A 16,958-nucleotide genomic window follows, 5' to 3' on the forward strand; every position below is an offset into this window, starting at 1 on the left:
TTTATAAAGAAAAGGAGTCTAGTCCTGGGACAGAGGGGCAGCTAGACCAATCTACAATGAACTAGAAAAAATTGCTAGCCCCCCACTCTGATTTCTTGTCTCAAAATTTAAGAACAAACAAAGAAATTATCTTCTGTTTGTAGGGGTTTTTTTATTTGAACCCTTTTGGAATTTATCAATTCTTTTATGTACTTTCATGAGTGAGAAAAACACTTATACAAAACACTTATACATATATACAAAACTACTGCACATTATACATATATACAAATATAAACAATTTATACACAATCTTCTTTTCAAATGTAGCGTTTTCTGTCCACAAATAATTAATCTTTGCGAAATGCCTGTCCACTACAATAACCACAGGGTGAAATAGCAACAAAAATGGCAACAAAATTTCTTTAAGAAGGATCAAAAACCAACTTTGAAAATAAAGTCAAAGTGATTAACAATTAATTCTTGTTATCTTTCTTTTAGTGCCTGCCGACGCGTTTCGAATCTGGAGTTAAGTTTCAGATTCTCATCAGGGCTCTTTCATTGTGGATAATCTGAACAAAAAATGTAAAAGACGAACATTCAGTAACTAAATTTATCTAGAAATTTAAAACCCCTTCAAGAGCTGGATGTCACAAAGCAACTTACCTTCAAAAATGGGCGACGCGGTCCCGCAGGTCCAATTATTCTAACAAAGCTAATGCAATCCTGAGTCTTTTAGTACAACGACTGACCTAGTATGTAAAGTAAGGAATATTTACTATTTGGTCAAGGAACAACACAGTCTGCCTGGTATTTGAACAGAAAGGCTGTAAATTCATACCTATTGTGGTGTAATCAGAGTCTGAAGGGTTGGGTTTTTTATGTTTCACACTCCAAACAGGTACGGAGACTCTAAGTCGGGCTCCAAAACAATCTGAAAAGCACAATCGGTAATAGTGCTAAGTGCCCGATGTTTTCTAAAACTATAGGAACGATCTTGTCAGTCTAGGAAAGAGACGTACCTGTGTTTGTTTTCAATTCTGGCGGAGATCGCAAAAAGGCGTTTGTGCTTCTCCGTGTCTCGCGAACCCACAGGTTCAATTCAACCGCGGGGAAAAGTGATTCGGGCTCCTCCGCGGCGTTAGTAGCAGTGTGTCAAAGTCGCGCTGGATGCCTACATGGAAATGTCATTATTTAGTGGAAACAGGGTGCAAAGAATGCGGTGGTGTTAAACAACATCACGCTCACTCACCTATCTCTTCCTGTGACGGACCAGAGATGCGAACCTTCCAACATCGAGGCAGCCATGTTTGGCTCCTCCACTATATTCAACAGCCGCTAGGCATTATGGATACTGTAGTTTGCAAATGGATTTTCGCAACTAGGTGCTCTCAAAGTCTGGAAACTTCAGACAGGGAATTCAAGCCTGTTTGCGTACTGTTAAATTTTAAAATCAGGTAAGCCTCCTTCCTTAATAACACTTGTTCTGTGTTAATGCCTGGTTTAGCCTGATTCATGCTGAATAAGACAGTCCACTGGAACTCGTTATCTGCATGTTTGTTCACGATAAAGGGTTGGACCAGAGGTGCAGTTAGGACTTTATTTTTGAGGCGTGATCTATGTTGTGTCATACGAGTGTTGACCTGTTGATTAGTCTTGCCTATATAGACTTTGGGGCAAGGGCAGACAATCGCGTAAACGACATTTTTAGTCCTACAGTTGGAGAAGCAGCCATGAGACCAAGTGACATTGGCGTGTTGAAAGGTTTTACCCTCGATAGTCGAGTCACACGCCACGCAGTTTCCACATCTGTGGTGTCCTTCAATGGGTTTTAGTCCCCATTGTGTTAAGAAATCATTTTTAGGTCTTGCTATCCTTATGTCTGCGCGGACAATCTGCTGTCCAATGTTTGGATTTTTCTTATATGCACAAATGGGGCGGGGAAATGGCACTTCGAGTTCTTCAAGAAGATGCCAGTGTTTGAGGACCATTTGTCTTATTTTATGTGTTTCTGCACAAAATGTAGTGACACATACCAAGTTTTCAAGATCACGGTTTACTTTGGTTTAAAAGAGGCATTCTCTAGGAGTGTAGCGTGCTCTCTTGTAGGAGTGTTTGAGTAAGTTCCTAGGGTAGCCCCTTTGAACCATCTCCTCACAAAAATTCTGTCCATGATGGTCAAACTGTTTTAATTCCGAACAATTTCTTCGAATCCGAAGAAGTTGCCCATATGGCACATTAGCCCTTAAGTTTCTTGGATGAGAACTCCTATAATGGAGAATGGCATTTTTGTCCGTTGCCTTCTTATGTAAGGAGGAGTTAAGTATGCCTTCAACATTTGTTATTTCGACATCCAAAAATGTCATTTTCAAACTACTGGAGTCCACAGAGAATTTTATGTCATTATGTCTTGCATTTAACCATTGGTGAAAGTTTGACAGCTCGATGTGGCTCCCCTGCCACAGGAGCCACACGTCGTCGATATATCGGAACCAGTGGACTATGTGATGTTTGAAAGGGTTATTCTCCTCCACGTATTTTTTCTCGTATTAGGCCATATACAATACAGCCATCTCAGGAGCATAAGGGCACCCCATTGCGGTGCCCTTGATTTGCATGAGGAAGTCATCATTAAAACGGAAATAATTTTATTTCAGCGTAATTTCCGCTAGTTTAAGGATGAAGGACGTGGGGACTCTGTGAGGTCTTTCCCTAGAGTCCAAATAAAGTTCTATCACCTCTAACGCCTCGTCCTGTGGGATCTGCGTGTAGAGTGACGTGACGTCCATTGTCACCATAAGTTGTGTGGTTTGGTCAAACAGGGTCCCTTCAACTTTTGTTAAAAAATCAGTTGTGTCTCTTAGATAAGCTTTCACTTTGGCCACAAAGGGCTTTAAGAAAAAGTCCACATATTTGGACAAGGGCTCAAGGCACGATTCACACCCCGAGACAATTGGTCGTCCCGGGGGATTGGATAAATCTTTGTGTGTTTTGGGCAAAAAATATGCCACTGGGGTTCTTGGGAACTTTTTCACTAGGAACTCACTCTCTTTTGGGCCCATAAACCCGCTGTCCCTACCAGTTTGGACGATGTTTAAGATTGATGCTTGAATCTGTTGTAGCGGATCTTCTTTAAGCTTCCTGTACCATTCCTGATTATTGACCTGAGAAAGCCGTTCTGCTAAGTATTTTTCTCTAGGCCAAATAACTACAGCACCGCCTTTGTCGGCCTGTTTTATTATCACTGAAGAATCTTCCTTAAGATTCTTCAGTGCGGCCCGTTGTCCCTTTTCCCCGCGGTTGAATTGAACCTGTGGGTTCGCGAGACACAGAGAAGCACAAACACCTTTTTGCGATCTCCGCCAGAATTGAAAACAAACACAGGTACGTCTCTTTCCTAGACTGACAAGATCGTTCCTATGGTTTACGAAACATCGGGCACTTAACACTATTACCGATTGTGCTTTTCAGATTGTTTTGGAGCCCGACTTAGAGTCTCCGTACCTGTTTGGAGTGTGAAACATAAACAACCCAACCCTTCAGACTCTGATTACACCACAATAGGTATGCATTTATAGCCTTTCTGTTCAAGTACCAGGCAGGCTGTGTTGTTCCTTGCCCAAATAGTAAATATTCCTTACTTTACATACTAGGTCAGTCGTTGTACTAAAAGACTCAGGATTGCATTAGCTTTGTTAGAATAATTGGACCCGCGGGACCGCGTCGCCCATTTTTGAAGGAAATTTGCTTTGTGACATCCAGCTCTTGAAGGGGTTTTAAATTTCTAGATACATTTAGTTACTGAATGTTCTTCTTTTACATTTTTTGTTCAGATTATCCACAATGAAAGAGCACTGATGAGAATCTGAAACTTAACTCCAGATTCGAAACGCGTCGGCAAGCACTAAAAGAAAGATAACAAGAATTAATTGTTAATCACTTTGACTTTATTTTCAAAGTTGCTTTTTGATCCTTCTTAAAGAAATTTTGTTGCCGTTTTTGTTGCTATTTCACCCTGTGGTTATTGTAGTGGACAGGCATTTCGCAAAGATTCATTATTTGTGGACAGAAAACCGCTACATTTGAAAAGAAGATTGTGTATAAATTGTTTACATTTGTATATATGTATAATGTGAAGTAGTTTTGTATATATGTATAAGTGTTTTGTATAAGTGTTTTTCTCACTCATGAAAGTACATAAAAGAATTGATAAATTACAAAAGGGTTAAAATAAAATAACCCCCACAAACAGAAGATAATTTCTTTGTTTGTTCTTAAATTTTGAGACAAGAAATCAGAGTGGGGGGCTAGCAATTTTTTCTAGTGCAATGCCTATCCAAACATCAGGCGACTGGTCAATGGGCTGGCATCGTGCCCCTTTCTTCATGTCTAGAGCTGCCAGTGATGGCTGCACTAGAAACGGAGAACCCTTTTGGCTCCTTGAGTGGTGAGAACCGCAAATGATGAGTTTAGTGGGTGTATGCAGTTTCGCTGTGCTAACCTAAACCGTTTGTCTGTTACGTGGGTTATTCTATCTGTACCCACGGGTTCCATCTTAGATATGGCATCCATTTTGTCTCTTGCCCTCAAGTAGCCAGCGAACGGACGTTGTCCGCTTCGCGACCCTGGGATTCCCAAGATATCTACGAAAGACACATGTCCTTTGAAAATGTCTTTATGACGAGGGGGATGATACTGTAAGGCAAATGGCCCCGCTCGAGGCTCATCTTGCCGTGCCGGTTTATTGTCTCAGCCGTGCATCTCATTAGGCACGTCCCTTTGATGCCTGTAGCTCGTGTTTCCCCGACACCTCCTCTTTTACACCCTTTCCAATTCCCCACTGTCTCCATCTTCCTCCGCCCCTGTCCTTGTTCCTTCTTCGATCTGTTTTATTGCTGAATGGAATGTACTAACGGTGGGAAGATGGGTTTTTGCAGTTGGGAACCGCCAAATGTTTCCGCACTTATGTTCCGGACCTTGAATGTATCAAAGTGACCAAAGCGACCCCTCTCGGGGATAACTATGGGAACCAAGCCATAAACCTTTGTGTGCCATGTAACCCTATGGAAGAAACTTGTATAAAAGGAGCGACCCACTTGTAGCAATTTGAAGCAGTCTCCACAAGTTGCACGCGTTGTACTTGCCGTGACTTCTGTGTTCCCTGCAGTAAATAAAGCTCGAATCTTTGACGCCGAAGGAAGTGTCCCGTGTCTCTGTCACTTGTACGCCGGAGCAGGTTACCCACGAAGGTTTCAGGTGTTGTCCCCTGGCACCGCTGGGTCTTAAATAACCCAGTCCTTCAGTTGGCGCCCAACGTGGGGCTGCATCAGTGGTACCGGTCCAAGCCCGACGATCGTGAGGAACTTCGTGTGAAATCTCCGAAGGAAGGTGCACTCCGCTTCATCGATCCTGTTGTCGAAATAAGTGGCCCGAAGACTTTTCCCGCGAAGATTCCCGCCTCCTGACGGCTGCGACGGACTGCTGCCCTGACTGTAGACCTGTTTTGGCGCCTGGCGTAGACCTTGGTATAGCGAGACGATTGACGGGCCTTCCTGGTGACGCCATTGATCTTTGAGTTAAGTATTTGTGGGTCGCTCCCAGAGTTCTTGGTTGTGGTTACTTAGTTGTTGCATGGTTCCATTGCATTTGTGGTTCTTGGTACTTTGTTGTGATATTTGACGACTGCAGATGCCAAAAACCGAGGGTTTTTGCTCTTTGCTGGGACTTGGTAAATCCCGTAACCCTTGAAGTTTGTGAAACACGGCTAGTGTGCAAGATGCCTGGTCGCTGTACTTTGTTTAGTTGTTTCAGACGTTGTGGTACGGATTCCCGACTGGAGGACTCGTGTCCGATACCTCCGGTTGGAACTCCCACTTATGAGCTCTACAGTAAGCATGGGCTAGGCCCGATTACTTTTAATGACTATTGGATTCGGTATACTAAGAAGGATGGTGTCCTTAGTTGGCCACCTCATGGTAGCTTTGAGACTCCAATCTTAGATAATCTAGAGGCTAAATTATTTGCGAAAAAGTCAAGGCCGGCCATGTTTGATGCCTTTCGGTTGTGGCGTAAAGAAGCCCGACAGAAAGAGATCAGACAGACTAAACGTAATCAGAGAGATGGTGTTGCTACCACTGTAAAGAAAGCAGAGCTGTTTCAGCGTGATAAGGAGGATAAGGAAAAGGAAGTGTTTGATAGGCTACAGCGTATGTCCATAGATAAATGCTATCCTGCTTTGCCTTCGGAGTCGGATAAGAAGGAAGAACCAGTTGAGGATCCTCTAATGTCTTAGCTTCTGAAATCGCCACCTCCGTATGTACAGGGTACCGCCGCTCCAGTGGTTCCCCCTGTACCTGTTCCTCCACCTGTTCTTCAGCCTGTTCCTCAACCTGCACCCGTTCTTCCGACTGTTCCTGCTCCTTTGCCTACTGCTATTCCCACTGCTCCTCCACTTCCGCATACTCCTGCTCCCGCTACTGTTCCTGCTCTACTGACTCCTGTTGTTGCTTCTGTTTCTACTCCTTCTCTTGTTAGTCCCTTGTGCTATACTTCTTCAGCTACTCGTAGTCGTACTTCTCCTGTTGCGGCTAACTTCTTTCATTCTCTTGGACCTGTTCTTGGGTCCGCCGGCTCAGATGGTCCTCAGAGACGTAGTCAGCTTCCCGGTAATAGGGACCGCGCCTCGCTATATAACATGGCGATGGGTTGGATGACGCATCCTCTTAGAAATCCTCCACGTGTTGTACTTGATACGTTCTGTCAATTCAATGTACCGACACAAAGATTTGTTTTCGAAGAAATGTGCAAAGTTTTGCGCGATCAGATATCGGCCGATGCACCTGACGAGGTGTTGACCGCTTTGTCTGACCTACAGCTTCAGTTCTCGAACGGACTGATAGTGGATACCAACGTTCGACGTGCTGTTGAGCGGTTGTTATCTTTCCGTCCCACTCCTATACCTCAAGCCTTGTTTGTTGAGGACGTTGAGAGGCAGTTCGATGCGTCTGGTCAGTTTCCCATGCGGGAAGTTCCACCAGTGTGGATGCCAGGTGATCCTAATTCTAACCCCATTGTTCCACCCTATTTCCAAAGAGTATGGATACATCTCCCATGGAAACGGTCGGAAGTGTTACAGGTGAAGCAATCTTTGCCTGACCCTCGCAAAAATCCTGCAGGGTACTATAAGGAATTGTCACAGCTTGTAGATGCTACGATAATGAATCTTGCCGATATCGATATGCTGTTTGGCAATGTTGTGCCGCAACCGGTATGGGCTAAGATTCGTCAGGAAAATCACGCAAACGAACTAGGTGGTGATTGGGCGGCCATTATAGCGGCGGATGGGTTGCAAACTGGTGGTGCTAAACCCGAACAGTTGATTGCTGCTCTCCCTCAGAGAATAATTACACTAATGAAAACTCTTATGCCAGCTATGAGGGTGAATTGGGACAAATTGTCAGCTTGTAAGCAGAAAAAGGAGGAGAGTGTCTCCGACTTCTTTACGAGATTTGAGGAGGCATTCATCGATCATAGTGGGCAGGATATGAGCACTGAGGGTGGTCAACGGTTGTTCGTGGACAAATTTGTCTCTAACTTGTTGCCTGATTTGGGCAGTAAGTTGAAAAACTCCGAAAGTGCGTGGGCCGTTTCTACCTCGGCTCAAATATTGGCTACAGCACAGTATTATGAGAATAGAGAGAAAGAGGAGAACGACCGCGCTGATAAAAAGACGAAAGAACTTAAAACTAAAGTGTTGTTACAGCAAGCGTATCCTCCGCGTTCGAATCAGAATGCTTCACAGCAAAATAGATCACAGTCGCAGTCTAATCGATCACAATCTCAAAATGACTCCTCTTCTCAAAGATCTTCGTTAGGGTACAATCAGTGTGCCTATTGTAGACAGAAGGGTCATTTAAAATTCAATTGTCCTGTCTTAAACGATCGTAATAGTGGTAACTCATCTAGAGGAGGGCGTGGTGGTTCTCAGCAGACATCACGTGGTAGAGGTCGTGGTGCTCAAAATGACCGCTCAGACAACTCATCAAACTCAAATAATTGTTTCGATCAACGTGGATCATCGCAAGGACGATCTGCGCAGTACAATGTAGACGATTATTACGTCGATCAGGGAACTGACGACAGTAATTACTAGGACAGCCATAGACAAGGAGAGGGAGTGGTATCAGTTCCGGTTGATCAGAGAGGGCCTTACGTCGCAGTTGCTACATCGGGCGTCGTTGAGCCTTTTCTGTTGGACACTGGTGCAGCGAAAAGTTCCATTATGCATTCGAAACTCCCTGGCGCACCTTTGTCTGGCTTAACAAATGTTTCCGTTGGATTCTCTGGCGCCCCCGTTAGCAATCCAGTTTCACGCCCTTTGCCTCTTACAATTGGGCCACGTGAGCTTGAAGCTCCGTTGATTTTGACTACTGGTTGTGGTGAGAATCTCTTGGGCCTGGATTTGCTAAAACGTTTGTACGCAACTCTGTATTGTTCTCCTGCGGGTGTAAAGCTTACGTTAGGAGAAAGGGTTGTCTCTCCTATGTACTTGTCTCTCGACAAGCTTCCACCGGAATTGAGTTCTCTTCCTGCATCTCTATGGGCAACAGGTCCCAATGATGTGGGCCTGCTCGACATCTCCCCTTATGTTGTTCAGTTGAAAACCAATGTGCGATTGCCACGTATTCCCCAGTATTGTATCTCTCTTGATGGTGAACGAGCATTGTTAGCGATCATCTATGATTTGATCGACAAAGACGTTATTGAAGAGACTCGGGGAAACGTGTGCAACAGCCCTATACTACCTATTTTAAAACGTACTGATCCCTCGAAACCACCTGTTTATCGTTTCGTTATCGATTTACGGGAGGTAAATAAAATTGTGATTCCTCAGTTTCCTGTTGTGCCTGTCATCACGGCGCTACTGACTCTGATTCCAGCCTCTGCGTCTTGGTTTTCGGTGATCGATCTAAAGAATGCGTTCTTCAGTATTCCGATTGCTGAAGAGAGCAGAGACCTTTTCGGTTTCTCTCTTGGTGGACGCAGCTTCCGGTTTAAACGCGCTCCTCAAGGCTACTGTGAGAGTCCATCGATTTACAGTCAAGCCTTGAAGGGTCAACTGGATGCGTTTACGTTGCCGGCTGGTGCGGCCTTAATCCAATATGTCGATGACTTATTGGTAGCCGCGGATACTCAGGACATTTGCAGAATTGCTACGGTGTCGTTGCTGCAACATCTCTGTGACTTACATCACAAGGTGTCACCTTCTAAACTCCAATATTGTTGTCAAGAAGTAACCTATCTAGGTCACTTATTGTCAAAGTAGGGAAGGCGGTTGACCCCAGAGAGAATTGCAGCAATTGCGCGAATGACTGTGCCAACAACACAAAGAGATGTGCGTGCCTTTCTAGGTATCACGTCGTACTGCAGGCAATGGATTCCAAATTTTTCATTGCTAGCGAAACCATTGGTGGCTCTTACGTGCAAGGATGTTTCAACTCCTTTACCATGGACGGAGGAATGTCAGAAGAGTTTTTCTGAATTACGTGATTCATTGTGTTCGGCTCCTGTGTTAGGTACTCCTGACTAGAGTAAGCCGTTCACATTATATGTTCACAAGAGGGAAGGTTGTGCTTTGAGCGTCTTAACGCAACCTTTTGGTGGTAAGCAACGTCCATGTGCATATTTTTCCTCGACCTTAGACCCGGTAGCTAGAGCATTGCCGAGTTGTTTGAGAGCAACAGCGGCAGCTGCGGTGTCCATCCGACAATCAGCAGGATTGGTCATGGATAATATGCTTACGGTGATGGTTCCGCATGCAGTCGATACTCTTTTGAATCGTACGAAAACTCAGCACTTGACGAGTGCGAGGTTGTCTGGGTACGAGTTGACGCTGCTGGCAAGTCATATTCAGATAAAACGTTGCAATGTTCTGAACCCGGCAACTTTGTTACCAATTAGCACAGAGTCAGATGAAATAACAGAACATGACTGTTATTTAAGGACCGAAGAGGAAACAAAAGGTCGAGTGGACCTTAAAAACACCCCTTTAGAAGATCCAGATGGAACGTTGTATGTGGATGGCTCGTGTTTTAAATTGCCGAATGGCGATGTCACCACTGCGTATGCTGTTGTGACGTTGAATACTGTTGTTGAAGCTGCAAGATTGAATCAGAATTCTGCCCAGGCTGCGGAACTGGTTGCTCTTACTAGAGCGTGTGTGTTAGCAAAAGGGAAACGTGTGAATGTGTTTACCAACAGCCAATATGCGTTTGGCGTCGCCCATAGTTTTGGACGATTGTGGAGAGAGAGAGGTTTTATGACATCGCATGGTACGAAGATTCAGCGTGGTCAGCTTGTGAATGATCTTTTGGATGCACTCACGTTGCCTAAGCAGGTAGCGATTGTTAAATGTAGTGCGCATCGTAAGGTGACGGATGATGTTGGACGCAGTAATGCGTTTGCAGACGAGACTGCTAAGGAGACTGCCCGGAACCTTAGCACTCGAATGTATGTGGCAAGTTCGGTTAGGTGGCCTGCGGAGACTAGTATGTGTGAGGACACTATCGAGAGTGTGAAGGCGATACAAAATGAAGCCACCGAGACTGAAAAGAAGAAGTGGAATGAAAGTACGGGAAAGTTGGATGCGAATGGTTGTTGGGTAGATTTGTCGGAACATAAGAGATGGATGTTGCCAGATGCGTATGTGCTGGCTATTGTGACAATGGCACATGGGTTAGCACATATTAGCGTGAAAGGTATTTGTAAGTTGCTGTCCCCTGTGTGGAAGAATGATGGTATCACGAAATGTGCTGAACGGTTGGTTAAGAATTGTATGGTATGTATGTTGTACAATCCTGGTAAGGGAACCCCAACTCCTCCTGGTAGTTTTGCTCCCCCTTCGTGTCCCTTTGAGGTGATTCACTTAGACTTCATCCATATGGAGCGATGCAATAACCTGAAATACGTTTTAGTTGTGGTTTGCGCGTTCTCCCGATGGATTGAAGCCTATCCTCTCAAGGACAACACTGCTTTGTCGACGGCAAAAATCCTACTGAAGGAATACTTTCCTCGGTACGGAATGCCTCGGGTTGTATGGTCTGATAACGGAAGTGAGTTTGTGGGGAGTGTGATGAAGAGTGTGTGCAAAGGCCTTGGAATTAATCAAAAATTCCACAGCGCCAATCATCCCCAGTCAGCTGGTTTGGTTGAAGGGTATAACGGCACCCTTAAACTAAAACTAGCGAAGATTCAGGCTACGACTGGTCTTTCGTGGCCTGACGCTTTACCCTTAGCTTTACTGTCAACAAGGGCAACCGTACACTCCCGAGTAGGGCTTAGTCCCTATGAAATAGTGTTCGGTCGCCCTGCGAATGTGTGGGGGGTCACCAGACCGGGTGTGTTCCGCGATCTTGAGTACCCAATGTTGATTGACTATCTTCATGATCTGACTGCTAAACTGAGGTTAATTCACCAACAGGTTTACGAAGCACTGCCGACGCAGACGGAGGGTCCAGGCCACCAGCTCGAGCCCGGAGACTGGGTGGTCACCAGAAATTTTGCTCGTAAGAACTTGGAGCCCAGGTTCACCGGACCCTACCAGGTCCTCCTTGCCACGAGAACTGCCGTTCGTTTAGAGGGCCGGAAAAATTGGGTGCATACCACCCATACGAAGAAAGTTCCTATTCCGTTACCGGCAGACTCGTGGGTGAGGAGGGGCATTGCTTCAGCTGAATCCGAAGGATTGCCGGCATTTGTACCTTTCAGCGACGCACAACCTGTCGGAGAATCCCCAGTGCAGCAGAAAGATACTGTTGAACATTTGTCATCAAAAGATTCGAGACCAGAACATTCGACTGATCAACAAAACTCTGTTTCTTCAACGGATCCTTTGTTTGATGAACAGACACGTCCTGGGAAAACTCGATACTTTTTGCGATCCAGCACTAAGGATAAATAAAGTTTTGTTTTGCCCCTTGGCAATCGCATTATCTCGTTTTCCACGATCAGTCTGAACACCTGTATCATTGCAATTATTCTTGTATATATTGAAGGTTCTTTTTCTATGTATTTTTGCTTCCACAGCTGAGAGACACTGCATATATATTGTAAATAAAGGCCGTAGGGCCGCGCGCGTACTTCCTTCTGGTTAGTAGGTCTTGACGCTAGGTTAAAGACTGTCGGTTCCTGGGAACTCCTAGGGATTGACTATTGCTACACAGAACGAAGTGCGTCAAGAAACGTTGCGGACGGTCATAGGGGATGGCGTTTTCAAAGCTGATGGACTTGGAAAAAGCACAGGCACAAAGATTTGAGCTACAACAACTTAGCCGCACGAAATGTTTTATGTTTCGGATATCTATATTGCTTTTGACTGTTTCTGCATTATTGGCGGGTGGGGTGTACTATATGATGTCGTACTTCTTACCTTCTGCCATACCTACTCCTACTTCTGACCCTAAACTTACCTCCACTGCATCCCCTCATTCTTTTCATATCTTACCCGAACACGAGCAGGCTAGACGTGTAGAATTCCGTAATAATTCTTTTATCCAGCTCCTTCATCAGCACCAGTTAGTGGTTAACACTACTAATTGTTGGGTGTGTGGGTTGATGCCACATACTACGGATAGGGGAATTCCATATCTGGTTTTACCGTACAGTTCCCAGGGTTCCGCTCGAGCATTTCAAACAATGTTTCGAAGCGCACTAGATTCCTACCCCAGTCGAGAGCCACGTTCTCCCTACTCTGGCCCTGGCTCGTATCACAAACCTTTGTCTATAGCGATAGAAGACTTAGATAGAGATATCTATGAGCCGTCGCTCATTCCGGAGGAAGAGGTACAAGCCTATAGGGTCCTGAGTAGGGTTGAATATAGTGCGCTCACGAGTGATAAACAGCTTAAAAGCTCACCTCCGATAGGGGTCGTACCCCACATTGGTAATTTTTGTTTAATGGGTCGTGGCCGAAGATCGAAAGCTCGACTCGGAGCGAGTGCCTGCACTGAGAATTACATTCTGCCGATGATCTCATCCCGTGTTTCTGGCTGCCAAGGGTACATACTTTGTCTGCCATGATCGTGCGTATGCATGGTTGCCCTCCGACTTTGCGGGCTCATGTTTTATCGCAAATCTGTTGCCTCCGACGTTCACTGTAGATGCAGACTATCACAAGACTAGAGTTGTGAGAGGCGTAATTAGCGAAGAGGATACTGCCGGTCAAGAGGCAGGAGACTTTTTCAAGGGTTTCCTCCCGTTTTGGGGGCCTATGGTTAATAGTAGGAACCTGAGGCAATTGACTCGAGTGGTAGAATCGACAGCTAACATTACTGCCAGTGCCCTTGGTAATATCACCACAGAACTTCAGGCGGATAGACTTATGACGTTACAAAACCGTATGGTTTTAGACATGATCTTAGCAGATCGAGGTGGGGTATGCAAGGTGATCCATTCGAGCTGCTGTATTTTCATTCCAGATAACGCTCCGACCGTTTATCAAGCCATCTCAAAGTTGCATAAGATCTCTGAGTCCATACACGTGGACGTAGGGGATTGGACGCTACTTGGGTGGTTTTGGGGCCTGATGTCGACTTGGGGTTGGAAGAGTCTGATGATTATCGGAGTTGTTGTGGCATTCCTGTTCACGTGTTGCCTTTGTGTGCAGTGTGGTCCTGCCTTATGTGGCCTCTGTGCTACAACGTGTATAAGACAGCCGCCTGTTACCAAAGAAGCTCGATTGGACAGAGCTATGTTACAGCAACATCTAGATGGTCTGATGAATATCGAGTTTGATTCCGACTAGTGCTTGCCTACATGAGGGCAAAAGGAGCGTCTGAGGTTCCGTGACAGTTGTAAGTGGTGTTTTCGACTCGCACGAATATGGTCGAGTCTGGTATCTATGAACCGCAAATGATGAGTTTAGTGGGTGTATGCAGTTTCGCTGTGCTAACCTAAACCGTTTGTCTGTTACGTGGGTTATTCTATCTGTACCCACGGGTTCCATCTTAGATATTGCATCCATTTTGTCTCTTGCCCTCAAGTAGCCAGCGAACGGACGTTGTCCGCTTCGCGACCCTGGGATTCCCAAGATATCTACGGAAGACACATGTCCTTTGAAAATGTCTTTATGACGAGGGGGATGATACTGTAAGGCAAATGGCCCCGCTCGAGGCTCATCTTGCCGTGCCGGTTTATTGTCTCAGCCGTGCATCTCATTAGGCACGTCCCTTTGATGCCTGTAGCTCGTGTTTCCCCGACACCTCCTCTTTTACACCCTTTCCAATTCCCCACTGTCTCCATCTTCCTCCGCACCTGTCCTTGTTCCTTCTTCGATCTGTTTTATTGCTGAATGGAATGTACTAACGGTGGGAAGATGGGTTTTTGCAGTTGGGAACCGCCAAATGTTTCCGCACTTTTGTTCCGGACCTTGAATGTATCAAAGTGACCAAAGCGACCCCTCTCGGGGATAACTATGGGAACCAAGCCATAAACCTTTGTGTGCCATGTAACCCTATGGAAGAAACTTGTATAAAAGGAGCGACCCACTTGTAGCAATTTGAAGCAGTCTCCACAAGTTGCACGCGTTGTACTTGCCGTGACTTCTGTGTTCCCTGCAGTAAATAAAGCTCGAATCTCTGATGCCGAAGGAAGTGTCCCGTGTCTCTGTCACTTGTACGCCGGAGCAGGTTACCCACGAAGGTTTCAGGTGTTGTCCCCTGGCACCGCTGGGTCTTAAATAACCCAGTCCTTCAGTGGGCACCATTTGATAGCATTATTGAAGCCTGTGAGGAAGGGTCCAATGACGCTGAGTTGGATCAGCCTCTAAGATACAAGCCGCACAACTAGACTGAAGAAAGGCTGGGTCTACTCTGAGGCGCAGACTATCGAAAGGGGACAAAGACTTGGTTTTTTTCGTCTCATAAAAACCGGGTGGGTTGAAGGGTCTGAGGGAAATTTACAGAGCAGCGCAGACAAGTCCCCCTACTACTAAGTCAACAAAAACCAAGGTTTTTTTTCGTCACCAGTACTGTTCGCCCTGGCTATGAAGCCCTTGGCACGCCATTTTACGTTGTACGGGCGAGAAATCTCACAGACATTATAGGGTATTGACAACAACATATGATGTCTCCCTATGAGGATGATGTTCTCATGTATAGTAGAGATTCTTCATTGCAGGTGAGAAACTCCATCATGAAGATGGACTCACCTGGGGCTATCTGAGGCCACAAAATGAGTTCAGATTAATTCTGCTTGTTCCCAGTTCATGCCACAGCTCCAAATGTACTGATGGGGATATAACCTGTTCCTATTGATAAGGAGGCACACAACCTTCAGAAATTTGGGGATCCAGGCTTACCACTCTTGACGCCGACCTACTGGATGAGAAGGTGAACAAAGTTCTGGAAAACAATGGCACTGTTAGTGATGGACAAAATGACTCCAATCTCATGCCGCTGATATGAAAACATGGGAAGCTTTAGGTTGCAGTAGAAACATTGAGGCTATCACTTATGAAGTAACTTGTCTGAGCACCCCACTGAGAACTGGATTCTTTTGCTTCCTAGCGGCAGCATGTGGTGAAATGGGCCCTGATGCTAAGAGGCCTGAAATTAAATTTCTCCCTGCAGAAATATGTCCAGACAGTCAATTGAGTGGAATATTAGTGTACCAGAAATACAAATGGTCTACCCATTATAAGTTGCCATGTCCCACCACTGCTGCTGCAAGTTGATACCTTAGTTTGCGCAATGGGATGAAGGCCTATGCCCCAGAATTGCCATACATTGTCTAACAAATCGGACACTGCGCTGACAGACATAAATACAAGCATTTGGAGGAACTATGCACTGGGGGCAGATAGGCCTGCCTTGGGTCCCTCTGACTATTTTGGGGCATTCAGGTGGAATGCAGGACCCCCCAGGACAATTCCTAACAAATGCTAGATTAATGAGTGTGATTCGACAGTTGTGGAACCCCGGAGGCCCAGATCAACCCACGGACAAAATGCTGCAACCCCTCCTGACGTGGGGTACAGGATGCAGGTGATAATGAGACTATAATAAGTGGGCAACTCACTGCTTCTCTGGAGACACCACTGATGTGGATACACACATGATGGGAGCATGGACAACATTTATTTATTTATTTTATTTTATTTATTTTAATTGCTTATATCGCGCCAGAATCGACCTAAGAGGTATCTCCGCGCTTTGCTCGCAAAAGGTTCTGGAATATGTTGACTCTGTGGAAACCACAGGAAGGTTATGCTACCTGAAACAATAGAGTTTTTAAGGCCTTCCTAAAACATAGATGGTTGTCGTTGTGTCTTAGGTCAGATGGAAGTTTGTTCCACATGGTTGGGCCTATGAATGATAGGGCACGTCCACCTTGTCTGGATTTTTTTATAGTGGGGATTTCCAGTAGACATTGATTGCTGGACCGCAATAGACGTTCAGGTTTGTATATCTGAAAATTTTGTGCCAAATATCTAGGGCCTTGCCCATAAAGGCATTTGTGCACTAAACAGCAGATTTTAAACGTGACACGTTGTCGTATGGGCAGCCAATGAAGGTGTCTTAACAGGGGTTTTGACGGGGTCCTTGCGGGAGCTTTTAGAATTAGTCTGGCCGCCGTATTTTGGACCACCTGCAAACGATTTAACGCTTCCTCATTGGCTGATATGAGGAGGCCGTTGCAGTAGTCGAGGCGACTTATCACCAGGGCCTGTACAAGGGTCTTCCTGTGATTATCAGGCAGCATAGGGAAAATTCGCCTTAACTGGCCAATTGTTCTAAAACAGGCTCCTGTGACATAGTTAGCATGCTCCTTTAAGCTCAAGTTCTGATCCAGTTTCACCCCCAAGTTCTTAACAGTTGGCTTTGGGCATGGGACGGGGCCAAGATCTAAAGGCCACCAGTCGGGGGACCAGAGCAAGCTCGCTTTCCCAAATAGCATTACCTCGGTCTTCCCGATGTTACACT

This window comes from Lissotriton vulgaris, chromosome 3_1 (genome assembly GCF_964263255.1).
Source record: "Lissotriton vulgaris chromosome 3_1, aLisVul1.2, whole genome shotgun sequence".
Classification (NCBI taxonomy): Eukaryota; Metazoa; Chordata; class Amphibia; order Caudata; family Salamandridae; genus Lissotriton; species Lissotriton vulgaris.